The sequence below is a fragment of the Dendrobates tinctorius genome, unplaced genomic scaffold (assembly GCF_039654945.1).
Source record: "Dendrobates tinctorius isolate UK_male_01 unplaced genomic scaffold, ASM3965494v1 ptg000026l, whole genome shotgun sequence".
NCBI classification, from domain to species: domain Eukaryota; kingdom Metazoa; phylum Chordata; class Amphibia; order Anura; family Dendrobatidae; genus Dendrobates; species Dendrobates tinctorius.
Window position 1 is genome coordinate 2800421 of NW_027361694.1, and position 23314 is coordinate 2823734.

The window sequence follows — 23314 nt, forward strand, 5'->3', positions numbered from 1 at the left end:
AGGACCAAAATGCTGCAAGGTTACAGTGCTATCCACTGAGCCACCATGCTGAGCATATGTCTGTCTAGTAAAGATTAAAAACATGTTAGAGGGCTTAAGGGTACTGTCACACTAAGCGATATCGCTAGCAATATCGCTATAACTTGTGACGTTATAGCGATATTGCTAGCGACATCGCTGTGTCTGATACTTACCTACGACCCGCTCCCCCGCTGGTTATCGCTGATCGCGCGAGAACGTCCAGGACTGTTTCTCGTCATCAGCTTCCTGCGGCGCTTTCTGTGGAGAGACGAGCGACGATCGTTGAGCCGGGCGGGAGGACGCAAGATCGCCTGGTGTGACAGGTAAGTAGCGACCCCCGACCCCTGCGATGTCGCTGGTGAGATCTGCCTGTGTGGCAGCTCACTAGCGACCACTTAGCAATACACCAGCGATCCTGACCGCGTCATATCGCTGGTCGGGATCGCTGGTACATCGCTAAGTGTGACAGTACCTTAAGTGAAGTTATTTGTACATTACATTTTTTCAACATCACTTATGTTCTAATTTAAAATGTACTTATTTTTTTTTCCAAGAAACTAGAAAAATACAATATTTGGAGAGTTTCCTTATAAGTCTACCAGTATATACAATATAATATAATGAACTCTATTTGCTTTTGCTAGGGGGCTAGCTAATACATACTGCATAGCTCAATAAGTCAGTAGAGGATTGACATACAGTAAGTCTGCCCTCTAGTAGTAGAGACAAGGTTTGAGACTGTTACTAAATATAAAGAATGCCTAAAACTGTTAGTAGAATGCAGGCCATCATAGTTTCCCAAGTGGTAGACAGATAGTCCACTGAAAATGTAAATGTTTTTTCTATATTTCCCCTATGATTTTGCACATTCTTATAGGAGCTGTACTTTTGATAAAAGAATTATGTTAAGGAATTTATTTGTGTGCAGTAGAACCAGACATACGGTAGTTCTTCTTTCCCTAACTGTACAATTCCTAACAACCACATTTGTATTTCCTGATGACCTTCTATAGCCTTTACCTTCTCTCTCTCTTGGGCAATGACTGTATTTGTGAATAACTGGGTATGTTTTTGTGAAACTTCAGTCATTTCAGTTATCCCTCAGTGTCTTTCTGTTTCCAGCATGATCACCATATTTCTGCTCTCAGAAATGATGCTCACGAGATGATGGGGCTTAGACGATCTGTGTGTATGGGATTGCTAAATTATTAACATCACGCTCTAATCATTTCCAAGTCGTGCCCACTTTTCCCTTCAATCCAGTAATGTCATTTCAAAGTCGGCCTGACAGGATCTGCAAGTAATGGAGATGTTCAGGCTATAAATATTAAGGCGGCCTAGGGCTACAAAAGAAATTCAAGACTCACTATCTAACTTACGTTTCATTGGGCTTTTTTCAGGCTGGATTTCACATCTACAATGTGTGTTTCTTATTCCTTTTCTTGTTCTACTAAGAGTGTACTAGTTAATCTCCCTTCTCCTCTAACCTTTTATTCTCCTAGAAATTTATTCAGTATACTGTGGACCCAAAGCGACAGGAAAGGATCATATTAACTGACAGGCATATCGCTAATGACACAGACTTTTTTTTAATTTAATTGATAAATGGTTACATAGAAATAAAATACTTAACTCTAAACTAAGTCAAAACATGAAAGCATTTCATTAAAACTGTAATTTCTATAAAATACTAATTTTAGTATTTATTGCTTATTTTTCCTCTTTACTGTAATATACTATGGCAAACGATTTAGCACTTACCTAATTATCCACTCAGAGACCTCACTCTGCACTGAAGAGAGGAAAATACCCTGAAACACTTGTCAGGGGTATATGTAAAATTTAATAGATGTATTTTTATAACTGTTGAAGATTCCTTAGTTTGGAATCGAAATGTGTTTATCCCAATAAGGCATAAAGTTCTATATATTCACTTTGCTCATAATGGTTTTATCCTCTGGATGAACATCACACTTGGAAGCCGATGTAAGACTTGGATTCTCTCTGCAGGAGCGATGAGTGGGTATGGAGATCTATAATCTCCATACCCACTGCCATTTCCGTGTATGATTCCACTATTACTCCCCAGCAACTTGCCCGCTGTCTTGGGGTCATACTTGACTCCGAGCTTTCATTCACACCCCACATCCAATCACTGGCTCGCTCTTGTTATCTGCATCTCAAAATCATTTCTAGAATTCGACCTTTTCTTACCTTTGACTCTGCAAAAACTCTTACTGTTTCTCTTATTCATTCTCGTCTGGACTATTGTAATTCTCTTCTAATCGGTCTCCCTCTTACCAAACTTTCCCCCCTCCAATCTGTCTTGAATGCTGCAGCCAGGATCATATACCTCGTCAATCGTTACACCGATGCCTCTACCTTGTGCCAGTCATTACACTGGCTACCCATCCACTCCAGAATCCAGTACAAACTTATTGCCTTCACTCACAAAGCTCTCCATGGCTCAGCACCACCCTGTGTCTCCCCTCCCACATACTGTGTGTCCATTTTATTTGTAATTATTTTTACTTATATTCTCAATAAACATTATATATTTTATGGATTTTTGACTGCTTTTCTCTGTGGTAACTTCTAGTAATTGTGCAGTTGTCCTGCATTTGTCCTATTTAATTATGTGGATAATGATATATGAATTATATCACTGATCATTTTGTACGGCCATTATTTATTTTGGCCTTCACATATAATATGTCTATTATCCAATTGCTATATTCCAGGTCAATACGAGTAGTCCCCAATCCCTACAATTTTAAGTATGCCCTGAAAACTCATTTATTCAGACTGGCCTACCGCCTCAACACATTAACCTAATCTATCCCTGTGTGGCACAGTCAAAAGTTTTACCATAACCAGGTTCCCCGTATCATGTTCCCACATGCTTTATGCATCTATTAGCCCTCTGTGTCCGTACTGTTACACACTTAACATTATGGCTGGTCCAAACAATCTGGGCAATTGTTACCACCCACCTTTCGTGTCTCCCCTTTTTCCTCATAGATTGTAAGCTTGCGAGCAGGGCCCTCATTCCTCTTGGTATCTGTTATGATCTATGTGATTATTTTTATGCTGTAATGTCTATCGTCTGTACAAGTCCCCTCTGAAATGTAAAGTGCTGCGGAATATGTCGGCGCTATAGAAATAAAATTTATTATTATTATTAATCTTACGACATATCTACAATGATGATGTTGTACCCATACAACACCAACAGGTGAGAGGATATCCTCAACATTCAACATTGTTCTTATTAATTGCAACAATATACTAGACTAGAGAATGCCCCCCCTCTTTTTACTTAATCACCCATCCAGGAGTTGTAAGCTCTCCATTACAGACAACAGAGAACATGTTTCCTTACTCCTCACTTAACTTTAGACACCAGGTTGTTCTATTTTCTGCCAATGTTTGAACACCTGTTAATAGACATGAGCAAATCGATTTAATGTGAATCAAATTTGTGTCAAGTTTTGAGAATTTGCCAGACCTGATGAATTCAAACAATTTCCTTTGCATCTATAGTCAAAAATGCCTGCCGCCATTTCTCATATTGCAGAAGATTATATCACTGAGATAAGGCTCATATGACCTCAGATGTGGCTACACAGGCTTCCTCATAATTTCTTGCAGATGTCACACTACGTAGCTCAAGCATTTGGTAGGGACTATCATAATTTGTATAAAAGTAGAAGCAGGGAATGCAGCTGCCTTTTTGAGGTGAATCTAGATAGTGAAATGATGTCATGTCACAAGATACTATAAGGGATTTGGACCATTTTTTATTCAAAAAAACATGAAAAATCTGTCAGTAGTTTGTGTCATTAAACAAGTTGAAGCTTACTACTGGATTAGCAAATACTTCAGACAATAACGTTTTGAGCAACTGTAGCACTGAAAAAGGTAAGCGTAGTAGTGTGCTAACAATACAGAGAGAGATAGAGCTTGTGCCAGCAGCATCGTCAGGCTTAGTGTGAGGGATCAGTGAAATGGTGTAGCTTGCATTTGTCCTGCTGCGTTTGAATTACATTACCCTTTTTTTGTTTCATTCATATTACACAAGAACGCAGCAGCATGCCATGACCCTATATTTTCTACATAAAAAAAATCTGATTTCAATGTCAGTCAGAGACAATGTGCTTACTTGTTGTTGTTAAGCGCCAGGATTTTCCCGCAGCGCAAGATGGATCGCGGGCCTTGTCAGGTGTGGTGGTCTCCCATTCAGCCTCAGCGACTGCTGCTCAGCATGGATGTTAGTCCCAGCTTGTTGCTCAGGCTCGTGCCACACATTTGGTTACTGCTGGCTCTCCAGTCAAGTCTATGGTAACCAGTGTATTGCATGTGACGCATTACGTCCTGGAGTCTAAGTCCAGAAATCACCGTACTGAACAAGTCTGTGATGTGGCGTCTTCCTATTGGTGGTCGGACATCAGCTGCTCTGGTGAGGTGGCAGCGCCCGATTGGTCCACGGTCAATGTCCTGTCCGACTGTACATGAGCCTAATGTATAAAAGGCTCTCTGAGGCGCACACCGGTGCATTAGTATCATTTGTGTTGGTGTTTGTTAGTGAATATGCTGCCACTCTGACTGCACGTGTGTGAGTTGTGATCTTGCTCAGCTTAGAGCCAGTTAGGGTTTTTGCTTGCCGTTTGGCTTCCAGCATCTGTGTCCGGTTGTATGTGCAGTTAGCACAGCTGAGTTACTAACAATAGATAGCAACTAAAAGAGGACTAAAATCCTCCAAAAATTCAAAAAGACAGCAGAAAAAAAGGCAGCAATGTTTTTACCTGCCTAGACCTCCAGCCAAATGCACTTCAGGGTGCAGCGGGCCCATGTGGTTAAGATGGCAGTAACACAGGTGCAAAGATACTGATGAGACAGTCACTCACTGTCATTCTACATACAAGTTCTCATTGTGCATCCATTTATAATAGGCCCCTTATGATGCTCCATATAAAATGGGCCCCATATAATGCTCCATTATATGATGGGCCCCAGATAATGCTCCATATATAATGGGCCCCATATAATGCTCCAGTATATAATGGGCCCCATATAATGCTTCAATATAATGGGCCCCATATGATGCTCCATACATATTGTTCTCATATAATGCTCCAGTATATGATGAGCCCCATATATTGCTCAAAACATGAAAAACTTGAAATCCTCACCTCTCCTCACTGGCCGCTGCTCTGCTCTGGACTCCTCAACGTTGGCATCTTATGGCTCTCTGCACTGTGACTGTTCAGGCAGAGGGAGCACAGACGTGACGTCGTCGCACCCTCTGACTTGAAACGGCACAGTCAGAAAAGGCCAAAGCGGAAGAGCGGGAAGAGGTAAGAATCGCAAGTGCCGGGGCCCTGAGCTAGCGGGGGAGGGGTGCACTCTAAATTAGCCCATGTGGCAACATTTCAGTTCAACAGCAGAGAAAGATTATGTTATGCATCTGAAACATTGACATATGGGCTAAGGAAGAGTCCACCACTTTTTCACAATAGATCGGAGTGAGGCTACTTTCACACTTGCGTTTTTGCTGCGCGTTTTTTGCGCACACAAACGCATGGAAAAAACACATCATGCGTTGGTGTGCGTTTTTTTGCGGGTTCTGGTGCAAACGCATGCCTTGGGGGCAAGTCGGACGCACAAAAAATGCAACAGGATGCATTTTATGCGCCCGAGCGCACACTACAAAAAAACGCATGCGCACACAAATGCGTACAAACGCTTGTTTATGCGCACATAAGCGCACCCCATGTAAAATATAGGAAAAAAACGCTTGCTTTTTTTGTGCTAAAAAACAACGCAAAAAAGCGCAAGTGTGAAACCAGCTTGATAGATATAGATATATATGCACACATAATAAGAGCAGATACTGAGAATTACACCATGTATACAGGACAGGAGAAGTATACACAGCTCCACAATATATACTGTGGTAAGAAATATAGAGTGGAGCTGTGTATATAGTATATAGCAGGACTCACCCTCGCAGACACACTCATAGACATGCATGCAGACATGCACGCAGAGACGCTTGCAGACACTCAATAAGATAAGTACATAGACGTGCTTATAGACACTCTTATAAATGCACGCACACAGACAGACATGCTTATATACATGCGCAAGCAAACACACACGCAGGCAGGTGTGCACGCAGACAGGCACACACACACGTAGACAGACACGCAGGCAAACAGGCATGCACGCAGGCAGACAGGCAGGCACGCACGCAGACAGCCATGCAGGCAGACAGGCACACAAGCACACAGAAAGGCATGCAAGCATGCAGACAGGCATGCATGCACGCAGACAAGCAGGCATGCACTTAGACAATCAGGCATGCAAGCATGGAGACACGCAAGCACGCAGATAGGCATGCATGCAGACAGACACGCACACAGACAGGCATGCACACAGACAGGCACGCACGCAGACAGACTGGCATGCACACAGACAGACAGGCATGCAGACACAGACATGCACGCAGACATGCACGCAGAAAGGCATGCACACAGAAAGGTACACACAGAGGCACGCACGCAGACACATACACATGCATGCAGATAGGCATGCACGCACACAGATATGCCCGCAGACAGGCACACACAGACAGGCACGCATGTAGACTGACATGCATGCAGACAGGCATGCAGACAAGTACGTTCACACGCAGACAGGCATGCACACACGCAGGCTATCATGCAGGCATTCATGTAGACATGATTAAAACACACATGCAGACATGCTTATAGACATACCCACAGACACGCTCGCAACAAGAATAAAGACACAATTATAGACACGCACACAGACACTCATGCAGACATGCACGCATGCAGACAGATTAGCAATCTGGGCCTGATGTTGCTTCACTAGTGCTTTCACAAACATTACCACCTTCCCCACATACACCTTGAACACCAAGCCTAACTCCTCTTCCACCACGGCCTCACTTTTTCCCAGTCATGTTGGTCAAATAGTGTGGTAAAAGCACGGTATTAGAAACAAAAAATTAGATTTTAAACTCTGCACCACCTATGCAAACAGCTGAATTTCAGCGACAGTAAATTCCAAGTTGAAATATGGCGTGCTGTATCGTGTTAGTCACAGAAAACAAGAATTGTCTGAGTGTGGATGAAGCCTATATGACAAAGAAGTTATGCTCCAAACAATTTGTAAGGCAGGTCCCCTACTTTATGACACTAAGAACAAAAGAATTTGTTGTGGCCTATGGATCAGGCCTCTATAACACGCTAGATGCTACAAACTATTTTAAAGTCAGGTCCCTTACTGTATGACACTAGAAACAGAAGAATTTTTGTGGCCAATAGATCAGGCCTCTACAGCTTAATTTCAATCCAACCAAGTGAGAAAGTGTGATATGACAGGTTGTCTAACTTTTGCAACTGAAAAATTATAATTCTTTTTAATGTGCCTTAGGTCTGCAGACAGGTTCATTTCAGCACCACAAAATGACAATGTGGGATACAGCAGGCTGTTACATATTTAGCAACAGAAAAAATTATAACTTTTTTTGTGCCTTAGGTCTGCAGACAGTTTTATATCACCACAGCACTAAATGACAAGGTGGGATACAGCAGGCTGTCTCACATTTAGCTTGTGAAAAAATATGAATTAGAATGCTATAATCGTGCATGGAGAACAATAGAAGCAGAGCACGTGCAGGACATGTGCCCTGCTGGCTTTGTCTGTGGACCTCAGTAATGACAAAAAAAAATGCTGAAAGGTAAATTTAACAGCCACACTGGACACTAGCTAGCTACAGTTGTGGCCAAAAGTATTGACACTCCTGCATTTCTGTCAGATAATACTCAGTTTCTTCCTGAAAATGATTGCAAACACAAATTCTTTGGTATTATTATCTTCATTTAATTTGTCTTAAGTGAAAAAAACACAAAAGAGAATGAAGCAAAAAGCAAAACATTGATCATTTCACATAAAACTCCAAAAATGGGCCAGACAAAAGTATTGGCACCCTTAGCCTAATACTTGTTTGCACAACCTTTCGCCAAAATAACTGCGACCAACCGCTTCCGGTAACCATCAATGAGTTTCTTACAATGCTCTGCTGGAATTTTAGACCATTCTTCTTTGGCAAACTGCTCCAGGTCCCTGATATTTGAAGGGTGCCTTCTCCAAACTGCCATTTTTAGATCTCTCCCCAGGTGTTCTATGGGATTCAGGTCTGGACTCATTGCTGGCCACCTTAGAAGTCTCCAGTGCTTTCTCTGAAACCATTTTCTAGTGCTTTTTGAAGTGTGTTTTGGGTCATTGTCCTGCTGGAAGACCCATGACCTCTGAGGGAGACCCAGCTTTCTCACACTGGGCCCTACATTATGCTGCAAAATTTGTTGGTAGTCTTCAGACTTCATAATGCCATGCACATGGTCAAGCAGTCCAGTGCCAGAGGCAGCAAAGCAACCCCAAAACATCAGGGAAAATCTGCCATGTTTGACTGTAGGGACCGTGTTCTTTTCTTTGAATGCCTCTTTTTTCTCCTGTAAACTCTATGTTGATGCCTTTGCCCAAAAAGCTCTACTTTTGTCTCATCTGGCCAGAGAACATTCTTCCAAAACGTTTTAGGCTTTTTCAGGTAAGTTTTGGCAAACTCCAGCCTGGCTTTTTTAAGTCTCGGGGTAAAAAGTGGGGTCTTCCTGGGTCTCCTACCATGCAGTCCCTTTTCATTCAGACGCTGATGGATAGTACGGGTTGACACTGTTGTACCCTCGGACTGCAGGGCAGCTTGAACTTGTTTGAATGCTAGTCGAGGTTCTTTATCCAACATCCGCACAATCTTGCGTTGAAATCTCTTGTCAATTTTTCTTTTCCGTCCACATCTAGGGAGGTTAGCCACAGTGCCATGGGCTTTAAACTTCTTGATGACACTGCACACGGTAGACACAGGAACATTCAGGTCTTTGGAGATGGACTTGTAGCCTTGAGATTGCTCATGCTTCCTCACAATTTGGTTTCTCAAGTCCTCAGACAGTTTTTTGGTCTTCTTTCTTTTCTCCATGCTCAATGTGGTACACACAAGGACACAGGACAGAGGTTGAGTCAACTTTAATCCATGTCAACTGGCTGCAAGTGTGATTTAGTTATTACCAACACCTGTTAGGTGCCACAGGTAAGTTACAGGTGCTGTTAATTACACAAATTAAAGAAGCATCACATGATTTTTTGAACAGTGCCAATACTTTTGTCCACCCTCTTTTTATTTTTGGTGTGGAATTATATCCAATTTGGCTTTAGGACAATTCTTTTTTCTTTTTCATTTAAGACAAATTAAATGATGATAATCATACCAAAGAATTTGTGTTTGCAATCATTTTCAGGAAGAAACTGAGTATTATCTGACAGAATTGCAGGGGTGTCAATACTTTTGGCCACAACTGTACATTATCTGACTGATTAAAAACACATGTGACATGCACACATATGAACACGTCGGTAGGACACTGTTCATACCACCCACTGACTCAAACACAAACAAAGAGCACAGAGTGACAATTGTGCAGAAATATCCTGCAGTAAAACATATAGCAGTAGTCAGCAAGTGCTGATAAAAAGATGATAACAAATACAGGGTATTTAGTTGATACATTTTTTTGCAAAAAAATGTATACCAAGCTGCCTCACCGCGTCAAGGTAACCCGTATTGAAGCTGTCCCTATCTAATGTATTTAAACCTGAACATGTGAACATTGTCTAAATGAACAGGATGAAGACAGGCGCTTCCTAGTATGGGCACGTGGTGCAAGCCAGCTCTTTATGTGCATGTCACACAAGAGAGGGGTGGGGTCTCTCAAATCATGCATAGGCACGGAAAAAACTGGATTAAAAACACATGTGACATGCACACATATGAACAAGTCGGTAGGACACTGTTCATACCGCCCACTGACTCAAACACAAACAAAGACCACATGTCACATGTGTTTTTAATCCAGTTTTTTCCGTGCCTATACATGATTTGAGAGACCCCACCCATCTCTTGTGTGACATGCACATAAAGAGCTGGCTTGCACCATGTGCCCATACTAGGAAGTGCCTGTCTTCATCCTGATCATTTAGACACTGTTCACATGTTCAGGTTTTAAATACATTAGATAGGGACTGCTTCAATACTGGTTACCTTGACGCGGTGAGGCAGCTTGGTATACTTTTTTTGCAAAAAAACGTATCTACTAAATACCCTGTATTTGTTATCATATTTTTATCAGCACTTGCTGACTACTGCTATATGTTTTACTGCAGGATATTTCTGCACAATTGTCACTCTGTGCTCTTTGTTTCTATTATCTGACTGATATACAACCACCTAGCTAACTAGCTAAAATGTGAGATACAGAAGGCTTTTGCACATTTAGCTAGTGAAAAAATATTAATTAGGATGCTATACTCGTGCATGGAGCACAATAGAAGCAGTGCACAACATGTGCATTGCTGGTTTTCTTTGTGGACCTCAGTAATGTCCAAAAAGGAAAAAATTGCTGGAAGATAAATTTTACTGCCACACTGGACAGTAACTAGCTACACTACCTGACTGATATACAACTGTCTAACTAACTAGCTAAAATCTTGCTGTTAACAGTGCCAGCATCAGGAGCAGCCTCTCTGCACTATTACAGTGTCAAAATGGTGCTAAAACAAGATGTCGGCTATTTATATGGAGAGGGACATGTGATTTCAGCAGCCAATGACACAAGCCATTGTGTCAGGACATTGTGGGTGTTTTCTGCGCCCTGATTGGCTAGCAGCAATGTGCACACATAAAGCTAGGGAAAAAGAAAATTACTGTTTACAAGAACGCCGCACCTCTGAGCTCTACAAACCCCCTCCACTCAAGAAACACATGCCAAACACTCATGATACACCACCATTATCACTGCTAAAGAGCTGAAAATATTTTTGTGGCAACTCAAAAATATTTTCCCGCACTTTTACCGAATATTGCAGATTTTTAACGATTTTATAAAATTTTACGCGTGTTTCCGATCACGAAACCGAATGTGCCATATTCTTGCCAAATTTATGTTTGGCAATCGTTTTCTGAACAAATTCACTCATCGCTACTCTTGACCTCTGGAAGCTGGCTCGAAGAACAATTGTGAACTATATAATTAGACATTTTACTCTGCCCCAATAGACTTTACAAGATGACAGCTTAGGAGACCACAGCCCAAGCTGGAAGAACACAGAACTGCTTCATTGGCCAACACTGAACCCTCAGAGATGTCTTGAAGAATACAGGTTGGGACAATCAGGTCACCTGGCCACATACCTCACTGCCCTCGGTTAGCTTCCTAAGCTTGTTGTTACCGCCTCTCTGTGGGGGTCCGCCAAAAGCAGGGTGCCACTGGTGGGGGTACTCGACTCTGGAAGCAGCTCTAATCCCGGCGAATCAGCGAAAGGATTAATCTCGGTAATTTGCATCTTCTTGTGTATTTGCGGGGACTGTTCTCTGTGATATTGTTTGATGATGGTTGAATAAATTATTGCCACCCTGTTCAATCCTCACCATGTTATCTGAGTAGTGTTCTGTCCATGGGAAGAGAGAGCAGGCATTCAGTGGTATGAGCCCTGGACCATGCAGTCTTTCTAAGTCAGCCGGGCCAGCCAACGAGAGCACCCAGTAACCCTTTGTCTCCACACAGAGAAAATATCAAGTTGGGATAAGTTTACAACCAATAAACAGAGATTGGAGCATTTCATAGGCACATTTACCGTATTTTTCGCTTTATAAGACACACGTAATTATAAGACACCCCCCCAAATTTGTTGAAGAAAAAGAGAAATTTTTTTATGTTAAATGGTGGTCTGTCTTATAATGCCAGTGTCCGTCTTAGAAATCATATATATGTCCTTAATCCTGGTATCTATTAAAGCCCCATCCTGGCACATGGCCCCCCTGTGCTGCTGGCACAATGGCACATTGCCCCCTTGTGCTGCTACACTGGCACATTGCCCCTCTGTGCTGCTGGCACATTGCCCCACTGTGCTGCTGGTATGCACATGGCTCCCCCATCCCATCCTAGATATGCCCCCCCCCCGTGTTGCTGGCACGCAAAAGGCTCCCCATCCCATCCTGTATATTCCCCCCTGTGCTGCTGGCACACACATGACCCCCCCACCCCATCCTGCATATGCCCCCCTGTGCTGCTGGCACGCACATGGCCCCCCATCCCATCCTGGATATGCCCCCCTGTGCTGCTGGCATGCACATGATAAAAAAAACAAACAGTTAGCTCGCCTTCCTATGATGGGTAACAAAAGTGCATCTTATCCAAAAAATACAGTATATACCATAATGTCAGACTGAGTGAGTCACATGAATTAAAGGATAAAAGTACGAAAATATATTACATGTATGCAACAGAGTCAGAATAAATATAGCATTTTAGACAAACACTAAGCAGTTTTACCAATGTTTCACTTTATTTTTCAAGGCATCGCATATTTATTCATGATTTGTAAAAGCTGTGTATGATTCACATGAAGTACACATCAGCAGGTGTGTAGCAAAATAAACTAGTTTAGGAACCACAAAATCAAGCCCAAGAAGCTGAATTTTGATGTGCAGGCTGAGTCAGTAGTTCTAAATCTGGTTCCATATGTGTTGATTGTTTTGGAATAGCTAAATAAAAAGGTTTTTTTTTTGCTCCTGTCAGAACACCTTTGTCATCTTTGTTCTATGACAGTATCTATTGTTGCAACTTAACAAAAAACTTTTGTTTGGCAAAAGCTTTAACATACTTAAAGGGGTTGTCTCGTCTTGTTAAATAGTTAAAATTACAAAAATTGTAAAAACAAGCATCTTTGCAATTTACTATTAAAAATCCTTTCTGTTCTCAAGTACAAAGAAATTTATAATTCCATAGTTTACAGCTTTTTGCCAAGATAACCTGTACAGGTGGACGATTTTCTAGGCAAGAAGCTTGTCCGTTTGATCAAGCTAATGCGGCGGGAGTGGGATCCCTAGCCCAATTTTCTTGGGTGACTCCATAACAACTGCTGGTGAACCATCTCATCTGACTGTCATCTAGCAACAAAGGAGCATATGGTTTTGCAAGCTGTGTGATATACCGCTTGCAATCACTGCTCTGAAGCTGGTGGAATCTGGCTAGCTTCAGTGCTCTTCCACCAATCTGATGCTGCTGAGGGAAAGCTGCCTCTGCCAGAAGCATTGGAGAGCACACAATTCAGGCAGCAGCTCAGCCATGCTGCTGCCATGAACTTTCAATAATCAGGAACACACTGTACCTTAGGTGAGCAGGGAGCAGGGAAGCAGTGGAGCAGTGTGCTCCTGAAAAAAATATAAGTACACTCCTTTAAAAACTATCAGCCAAATGCACGTTACTCCTTCAGCTATCCCTTATTAGGCTGGAGTCACACTAACCTGCGCAAAATACGGTCAGTATTTTACATGCGTAATACGGATGACAGACCCCTAAATAGTGCTCCGTATGTCATCCGTAATCAAGGTGTGGTCGCGTATTTTGCGCATGTCAGCATCCGTATGCAATCCCTATGGCATCCGTATGGCGAGATTTTCTCGCAGGCTTGCAAAATGGACATATCATGGAGCCCTATGACAGGGTTTCTAAAGACACCTGGTGCGTATTTCTCGCAAGTCACATGTGTGGTCCGTGTGTAATCCGTATTTTTTACGCACCCATAGACTTGCGTTGGCGTACTACGGCCGTAGTACGCTGACAATCGCAGCATGCTGTGAGTGGCACGGAGCGTAGGATACTGAGGAGAAATATACGGCTGGTGCGAGGGACCCCAAAGAAAATCATTGGTCCGTGTCTAATGCGTGCTTTTTGCGCCTCTCACTCTCCCGTATTCCTAGCCAGTGTGACTCCGGCCTTACTCCCACATACACATGCACACTCAGCTCGGCTGAGCGTGCATGTATTTTCTATGCATGAGGGGAGTAATCTTCTACAAGAAACATCTAACAGCAAGTTATTTCGCCTGAAAGTTTAAGTTTGAGTGTTGAAATTCAACATACTCGATACTTCTTCCAACATCATCGGTCGGGGCAAAGTCTGTATATCTATAAGAGTATAAGGGTGTGTGCACACGTAAGTGTTTTTTTCATGTTTTTAAGCGTTTTTACTGGCAGAAATTCTACTGAATTCTGCACTTTTTGTGCATTTTGATGCATTTTTTTTGCCACGAAAAAAACGCATCGCGGTAAAAAACGCAGCATGTTCATTAATTTTGCGTAAAAATCCGCATTTCCAACTATTTTCTTTGAGACTGGGGCCACTCCGGAAAAAAACGCATAATAAACATGTATTTTTTATGCAAAAAAAGTGCGGAAAACGCGTGGAAAAAAACGCGCATTTTCAGGAAAGGTGTCCAGTTTTCATGCAGAAATTTTCTGCATACGTGTGCACATAGCCTAAAATAGAAGGGACATTGACAGCTTGGTCCCCCTGTGCAAGAAATGTGTCTGGGCCCCCATCCTTTTGTGGCAACATAGCTACAGGTACATTTCTAGCAACACACATATACAGCTGTGTGAAAATGTGTTTGCTATCTTCCCGATTACCTATTCTTTTGAATGTTTCTCACACTTAAGACTGAGTTCACACGTCACTTTTTTTGCGTTTTCGCGGCGGTTTTAAACGCGCGATTTTGCCTTAAAAACGCGAAAAATAAGCATCCCATGCAATCCTATGGGATTCAGCAATGCTGTGCTAATGCCGCACTTTTTTCCGGGGCGGAAACGCTTCACGGTAAAAAACGCAGCATGCTTATTACTTTAGCGGAATCACGGCAATTCTGCCCACATAGGAATGCATTGTTCTACTTACTTTCCACATGTGGCTGTGCCCACCATGCGAAAAGTAAGCAGAACATTTGCGGATGGTACCCACGGTCCGGAGGAGAGGAGACTGTCCTCCGGGCTTTGGGTACCATATCCCTGTAAAAAATAGAATTAAAATAAAAAATATTGTTATTCTCACCTTCCAGCGTCCCGCGCAGCCTTCCCGTCTCTCTCCACGCTCCGGTCCCAGTAATCCTTTGTGAGAATGACCGCGATGACGTCACGATCTTGTTGGAGCGCGACATCTCGCGGTCATTCGCGATGACGTCGCGGGAGCGTGACGTCTCGCAGTCATTCTCGCAAAGGATTACTGGGACTGGGAGCGTGGAGAGAGGCGGGAAGGCTGCGCGGGATGCCGGAGGGTGAGAATAACAATATTTTTTATTATTTTTTATTATTTTTTACATTTTATCTTTTACTACTGATGCTGCATAGGCAGCATCAGTAGTAAAAAGTTGGTCATACTTGTCAAACACTATGTTTGACGAGTATGACCAACCTGTCAATCAGTTCTCCAAGCGATGCGCCAGATCGCTTGGAAAACGCTAGCATTCTGCAAACTAATTATGCTTGCAAATCGCTATTTTTTCCGCGGGAAAATCACGGGAATTTAAAATGCCATTTTCCCGTGGAATGGAATTCCGGAATTCTCGCGGTAACTTCCGCGAGAGTTCCGCTACGTGTGAACATAGCCTAAATGTTTCAGATCACAAAACAAATTTAAGTATTAGACAAAAATAACACAAGCAAACACAAAATACAGTTTTTAAATTAAGGTCTTTATTATTAAGGGAAAAAGAAATACAAACCTACAAGGCCCTGTGGGAAAAAGTGATCGCCCCCTAAACCTAATAACTAGTGTTGAGCGATACCGTCCGATACTTAAAAGTATCGGATCGGAATGGATCGGCCGATCTAAAAAAAATATCGGGTATCGCCGATTCCGATACCGGAAGTCCCATTCAAGTCTATGGGACTTCCGGTATCGGAATAAGAAAAACCCTATTTTTGCCTTGTACAGCCTCTCTGGTGTCTGTATGGGCCTTTCGGGGGACTGTGCCGGCCTGCCGGTGGTCTGTGCAGGCTCTGGGGGTCTGTGCCGACTGCCCAGGGGTCTGTGCCGACTGCCCGGGGGGCTGTGCCGGCCTGCCGGTGGTCTGTGCAGGCTCCGGGGGTCTGTGCAGGCATCGTTCGATGGGACTACAAGTCCCATCGGGCGATGCCTGCTATCATGACAGTGATTGACACATTAGCCAATGATGGGACAGTAGTAGTCCCATCATCCGGCCTATGTGTTGAATGTAAAAAAAAAAAAAAAAAAAAAAAATACATGCTACATACTACATACATGCTACATACATGCTACATACATAATACATATATACTACATGCATGCAACATACATAGAACATATATACTACATGTAACATACATGCTACATACTACATACATGCTACATACATACTACATGCTACATACATGCAACATACATACTACATACATAATACATATTCTACATGCATGCAACATACATACTACATGCATGCAACATACATACTACATATATGCTACATATATACTACATGTAACATACATACTACATATATACTACATGCTACATACATGTAACATACATACTAAATACTTGCTACATACATACTACATACAACATATATACTACATGCATGCTACATACATGCAACATACATACTACATACATGCTACATACTACATGCATACTACATACATACTACATACATGCTACATACATACTACATGCATGCAACATACATATATACTACATACAATACATACATATAGACATACAGTACATATAACATAGAGTACATACTCACCGTCACTTGTCACTTTGATCCCCGAAGCCATTGTCGCCTGAGGAATAAATATCAAAATAAAAAAACACCAATATACTTACCCCGATCCGCAGAAGTCCACGAGGGTCCCACGTCCATCTTGCGTGGAGAACTGCAACATCAGCTGATGCTACCGTTCTCTACCAGCTCCAGGAATACAATGACGGAAGGTAGGTATCCTTCCGCACTGTATTCCTCCACCACTGAAAAAAAAAGTTCCTAGTCTCACTTTATGCCATTGCTGCGTGAGAAAGTTCCCACGCAGCTTTTGCCATGTGGGAAGCATGTATGTAGCATGTATGTTGCATGTATGTAGCATGTAGTGTGTATGTTGCATGTATGTAGCATGTAGTATATATGTAGTATGCATGTTACATGTAGTATATATAGTATATCTGTATTATGCATGTTGCATGCATGTAGTATGCATGTTGCATGCATGTAGTATATATGTTGTATGTATGTAGTATGTATGTAGCATGCATGTAGCAAGTATGTAGTATGTATGTTGCATGTATGTAGCATGTAGTATATATGTAGTATGTATGTTACATGTAGTATATATAGTATATATGTAGTATGCATGTTGCATGCATGTAGTATATATGTTGTATGTATGTTGCATGCATGTAGTATGTATGTAGCAAGTATGTAGTATGTATGTTGCATGTATGTAGCATGTAGTATATATGTAGTATGTATGTTACATGTAGTATATATAGTATATATGTAGTATGCATGTTGCATGCATGTAGTATATATGTTGTATGTATGTTGCCTGCATGTAGTATATATGTATGTAGTATGTATGTAGTATGTAGCATGTATGTAGTATGTAGCATGTATGTAGTATGCATGTAGTATGTAGCATGTATGTAGTATGTATGTTGCATGTAGTATATGTGTAGTATGTATGTTACATGTAGTATATATGTAGTATGCATGTTGTATGTATGTAGCATGTAATTTTTTTTTTTTTACATTCAACACATTAGCCGGATGATGGGACTACTACTGTCCCATCATTGGCTAATGTGTCAATCACTGTCATGGTAGCAGGCATCGCCCAATGGGACTTGTAGTTCCATCGGACGATGCCTGCACAGACCCCTGGAGCCTGCTCAGACCACCGGCAGGCCAGCACAGACCACCGGCAGGCCGGTACAGACCCCCGGGCAGTCGGCACAGACCCCCGGAGCCTGCACAGACCACCGGCAGGACGGCACAGCCCCCCGGCAGGCCGGTACAGACCCCCGGGCAGTCGGCACAGACCTCCGGAGCCTGCACAGACCACCGGCAGGCCGGCACAGACCCCCAGACAGTCGGCACAGACCCCCCGAAGGCCCGAACTGACGGCGCATCATGATGCGCACAGACAGCGCATCATGATGACGTCATTTCGGTAGCCAATCAGAGCCACAAAAGTGGCTCATTGCATTTTGGACTTCCGATTCCGGTATCCGATATGAAAAAAGTATCGGTACTCGGTATCGGAATTCCGATACGGCAAATATCGGCCGATATCCGATACTTGCGGTATCGGAAAGCTCAACACTACTAATAACTGATTGGGCCACCTATAGCAATTAAGAGTTTGCGAAAACTGGCAATGAGTCTTTTACAATGCTCTAGAGGAGTTTTGGACCACTCATTTTTGCAGAATTCTTGTAATTCAACCACACTGGAAGGTTTCTGAGCATGAACCACCTTTTAAGATCATGCAACAGGATCTCAATTGAGATTAGGACTTTGACTAGGCCACTCCAAAGTCTTAATTTTGTATTTCTTTAGCCATTCAGATGTGGACTTGCTGGTGTGTTTTGGCTCATTGTCCTGCTGCATAACACAATTGTGCTTCAGCTTGAGATCACAAACAGATGGCCAAACATTCTCCTTCAGGATTTTTTGGAAGACATCAGAATTCATGGTTCCATTTACCACAGCAAATCCAGGTCTCGAAGTAGCAAAACAGCCCCAGACCATCACACTACCACCACCATATTTTACTGTTGGTATGATGTTTTTCTTTTCTGAAATGCTGTGTTACTTCTATGCCAGATGTAACAGGACATTCACCTTCCAAAAATTTCAGCTTTTGTCTCGTCAATCCACTGAGTATTCTCCCAAAAGTCTTGGGATTATCAAGATGTTTTCTGGTAAAAACAGAGACAAGCGTTTATGTTCTTATTGCTCAGCAGGGTTTTTTGCCTTGGAACTCTGCCATGCAGATCATTTTTACCCAGTCTCTTTCTTATGGTGGAACAATGACCTTAACTAAGGCAAGTGAGGCTTGCAGTTCTTTGAATGTAGCTGTGGCGTCTTTTGTGACCTCTTGGATGAGTCATTGCTGCGCTCTTGAAGTAATTTTACTTGTGTTATCTTTGTCTAATATTTAAATTTGTTTGGTGATCTAAAACAATTAAGTGTGACAAACAAGCAAAAGAATAGGAAATCAGGAAGGGGCAAACACTTGTTCACACAAGTGTATATATATCTTAAATAGTCTCTTTTATTATCACTATTACTATCCCTTTTTACACAGTGCCCTCTCTTGTTATGTACATCTTTATGCTGGCTACACCATGTAGTGCATTTGTTACAAGATCTTGACAGGTAAGTGTTGCTGCCTTTTTGTCTGGTGTTTACATTGAATATTTGGAGACTGAGTCTTCTTTAGTGGCTTTTCTAATTAGTTTACTGTAATAATGTCACATTTGGACATGGGTAAATCCAGCGGATGACATATCATACAAGTATGATGGGATGGAAAAAGGGAGAGGAAGGCTCTAAAGGTATGGAGCAAGGGATTGGACACCTCATGACACCAACCTGTGCCTGTCCTTAAACTCCCCTAAAGCCCTATGTGGGTCCTAACTCTTGCTGCTGCCAATTCTCCAGTCCCTGATTGTCTCCTCAATGTACCCTGGCTAGTGCACTGGCTGGCAAGGACAGTAGCCTCACCACTGCAGTTGGTAAAACATAGAGGAAGAGACACACACGCACGGGACAGACAATGAAAAAGGGACAATATACTCAGCTTTAGGCTCTGCTGCCAAGCTCCACAGCAGCAAAGAAAACAGCACCCGGTATCTGAACTCCCACAGCTGCAGCAAAACCACAGACACAGGAGAGCTCTTCACTCCAAGCTGGTCTGAATGGAATAACTCTATTACTGGTGATCAGCTGATGGGTCTTGTGACTATTTAAAGGATGGTGGGAGTGATTATCAACCAAGGTTAGCTGACCAGCCTAAAAGCAGCTGCTAGCAACAGACTGACATTAACTTTTTTACCATTTTATTAATACGAGCTGAATAGACTTATATTTGTGTTGTGGCACCCCTGAGGGTTCAGTCGCCACAGAGGTGCTGCATCTCCTCCTGAGGTGTGGTGCCAACCATCCAGGTAAGGTGGAGACACCTGACCACACTCCAACACCTGCATCCCACACAACATAGTAGTGTAGCAAAGCACCTTTGGTGGCTCCCTGCTTGGAACATGAAGAGTGCTGGGAGGTGGGTGGAGCTTAGTTGCACAAGTGAGCGGGAGATGATTAGGACTAGGTCAGTCAGTGAGAGAAGATCCCCTGAGAGGGATGGATGGAGGGAGGTGCTGCAGCATTCTCCTGTGACCTGGAGCGGCTGGCACTGGAAAGAGATATAGAAAGCCTGTTTCTCCATAAGGAAGAAAGATTTGTACGGAAGGTAAGGAGAAGAAGAGAACTAAGGACTAGGGTCGGAGTGGAACCCTTCCTCAAGTTCTAAGCGCATGGCCGGGTCCGGTCCCCGAGGTTGTATGGATACTAATGGTCCTGCAGCAGACACCGGAGGAATAGAAGTTGTCACCACTTTATTCTCACACAAGACTTGGGGGCACAACAGCAACGTGAGTGAGCCGGGACTTGGTAGTAAGGAGTCCCCGAAGCAGGCTACAGCTGTCTGCCATACAAGTAGAGTTCAAAGGAACATTTTAAAGGAGGAACTTGGGTTTAACACACAACCACAAGTACTTCATTACAAGTGCTAGAAACGAGACGTTCAGAGAAGGCATATGTTGGCGGAGTGTTGGAACGGAGTACTTCATCTTGCCGGTAGGTTGGCTGGACCCTTGACCTGGAGGACACAGCACCGAGGCGGGCACCTGTATGCACAACAGACTGTGAGTAAAGCTTTGGAACTACATGCCCTGGTGTCCTCCGCTTATTACTGCATCAACCCACTCAGCACTGCTACATCTCTGTGCTTAACACTGCACCGTTACGATCTCCTCAATATCTCCCAATTTACACTGCCCTGTTACTACAGCCCTACCTGTGGAGGGCTACAACATCATTGCTGCACCACACCATCTGTCCCAGAGAAGCAACCCTGCAGCGCAGGTCAAATTGACCAGATACCACAGGTGGCGTCATGAATCATACACTTATAAACTTTAATCAGCCACGCTTAACACCATCCCCTTTCACATGGACGCCCAGGGCCACGGACCGGGTCACAGCCACTGTGACATCTCCCATTGAAATCAACGTGCCCGGCTCTGAGAACCCCACGGCCCTGGCGGGCGACCCCGTGTCACATAAGCTCCTTGAAAAGAGGGCATTTCTTCAAGCTGAAAAACATAAAGACATGATTATGCTGAAGAGTAGGCTACAATATACAGCAACTACCCCTCCTTGACCACTCATCCTGGGAGGACACCGAGACTCAGAGTTTACCTGAGGTGTGGGTAGAGTTTGGCCCCCATTCCCTGGTAGCACCTTAATTGCCTCCACCAGAGAAGAAGGAACGAGGGCTGAGTCTGAAATATAATTTACAGGCTTCCTTATATACCATAAATATATCTCTCCCTCCAGAGAACCTGTCGGGGAGAGAAATCTTGGGTTACAGTCGAGCCTGGGTATGAGCCGAGAGCAAGAACCCAGACACAAGCTGAAGCTGCTTCACCACCTGAAACCGCAACTCTGCATCCTCATCCATGAGGGTCTGGATGAGGCATGCAAAAGCCTGTGCTTGAGCCATAAGGTCTCTGGAAAATGGTACAGCCTATAATAATGTCACATTCGGACACAAGTAATTCCGGTGGACGAAGCATCATACAAGTATGATGGGATGGAAAAAGGGAGAGGAAGGCCCTAAAGGTATAGACCAAGGGATTGGACACTTCATGACACCAACCTGTGCCTGTCCCTAAACTCCCATAAAGCCCTATGTGGGTCCTACCCCCTGCTGCGGTCAATTGCCTAATCCCTGATTGTTTCCTCAATGTACCCTGGCTAGTGCACTGGCTGGCAAGGACTGTCATGATGAATTGTGGGTTGGGGAGGACACTATCAGGGAATTATTACCCTCCTCCACTACCTAATTAATTATACTTTCAAATCTAATGTCCCCCACTCCCTGTTCATTATGAGTCCCCCTTACTAGTATCCCAATCTCCACTCCTCTCATTGTCTATCTCCACCTCCTCATTGTTCTTTCCCCACATCTAATAGTGTCCTCTCCCCCACATCTCTCATTGTCCTTTCTTCCACCCCCTCATTGCCCTCTCCTTCAACCCATCATTGTTCACCCTCCACATCCTTCAATATCCTCTGCCCCACCCCTCTAATTACCCTCTTCATCACTTCGGTCATTGTCCTCTGACCCACCCTTCATTGTCCTCTTCCCAGCCCCTCTTGGTCCTCTCTTCCACTCCACTCATTGTCCTCACCCTCACATACCTTATTTTCCTCTCTCACACATCCCTAATTGTCCCCTCCCCCATATCCCTCATTGTTCTGTCCCCCACAACCATCATTGTTCCTTCTCCATAGCCATCAGCCATCATTGTTCTCTTCTCCACATCCCTCTTTGTCCTCTACCTCACATCCCTCATTGATCCTTCAATACATCCCTCATTGTCCTCTCCCACACATTCCTAATTGCCCTCTTCCCCACCTCACTCATTGTACTCTCCTCAACCCCTATCATTGTTCTCTTCCTCACATCCTTCATCAAGCCACACTCACCTGTTTCATAGAGAAAGCATGGGTACGAAGCTGAGGACTATTTTCTGTGGTTCTGCTAACAGAGCTGTTATTTTGTCTATCAGGCAGCTAAGATGCAGGATCGGATCTCTCCCTGCCCAGCACACAGCAAATGATGAGGGCAATCTGACCTTTGGTCCCCTAGAGCTTCTGGCTCTGAGCAACAGTCTTCATTATTATTACCACCGCAAGGGCCCTCTTCAGCTCTGGGTCCCAGCTGCACTGGCTATAAGTCTGCCCCTGTATACGATAGTTGGCCAGATCCTGCCAAAATTGGCAGATTCAGTCTATTTTTCTGTAATGTATGTAGGAGACAGAAATTTTAGCCATCATCGCTAGACCTCCCAAAATGTTTACACAAAGCACATTATGTCAAGCGATTGCTAATTGTGCTGTTCTTTAAAGTCTGAATGCATTTTACTATTTACTATTAAGCAACTATTTAAGACATAAAGGTGCAATTACATCGTTATGAGTTTCAGACTAATGTAGTTCACATCAGCCTTCC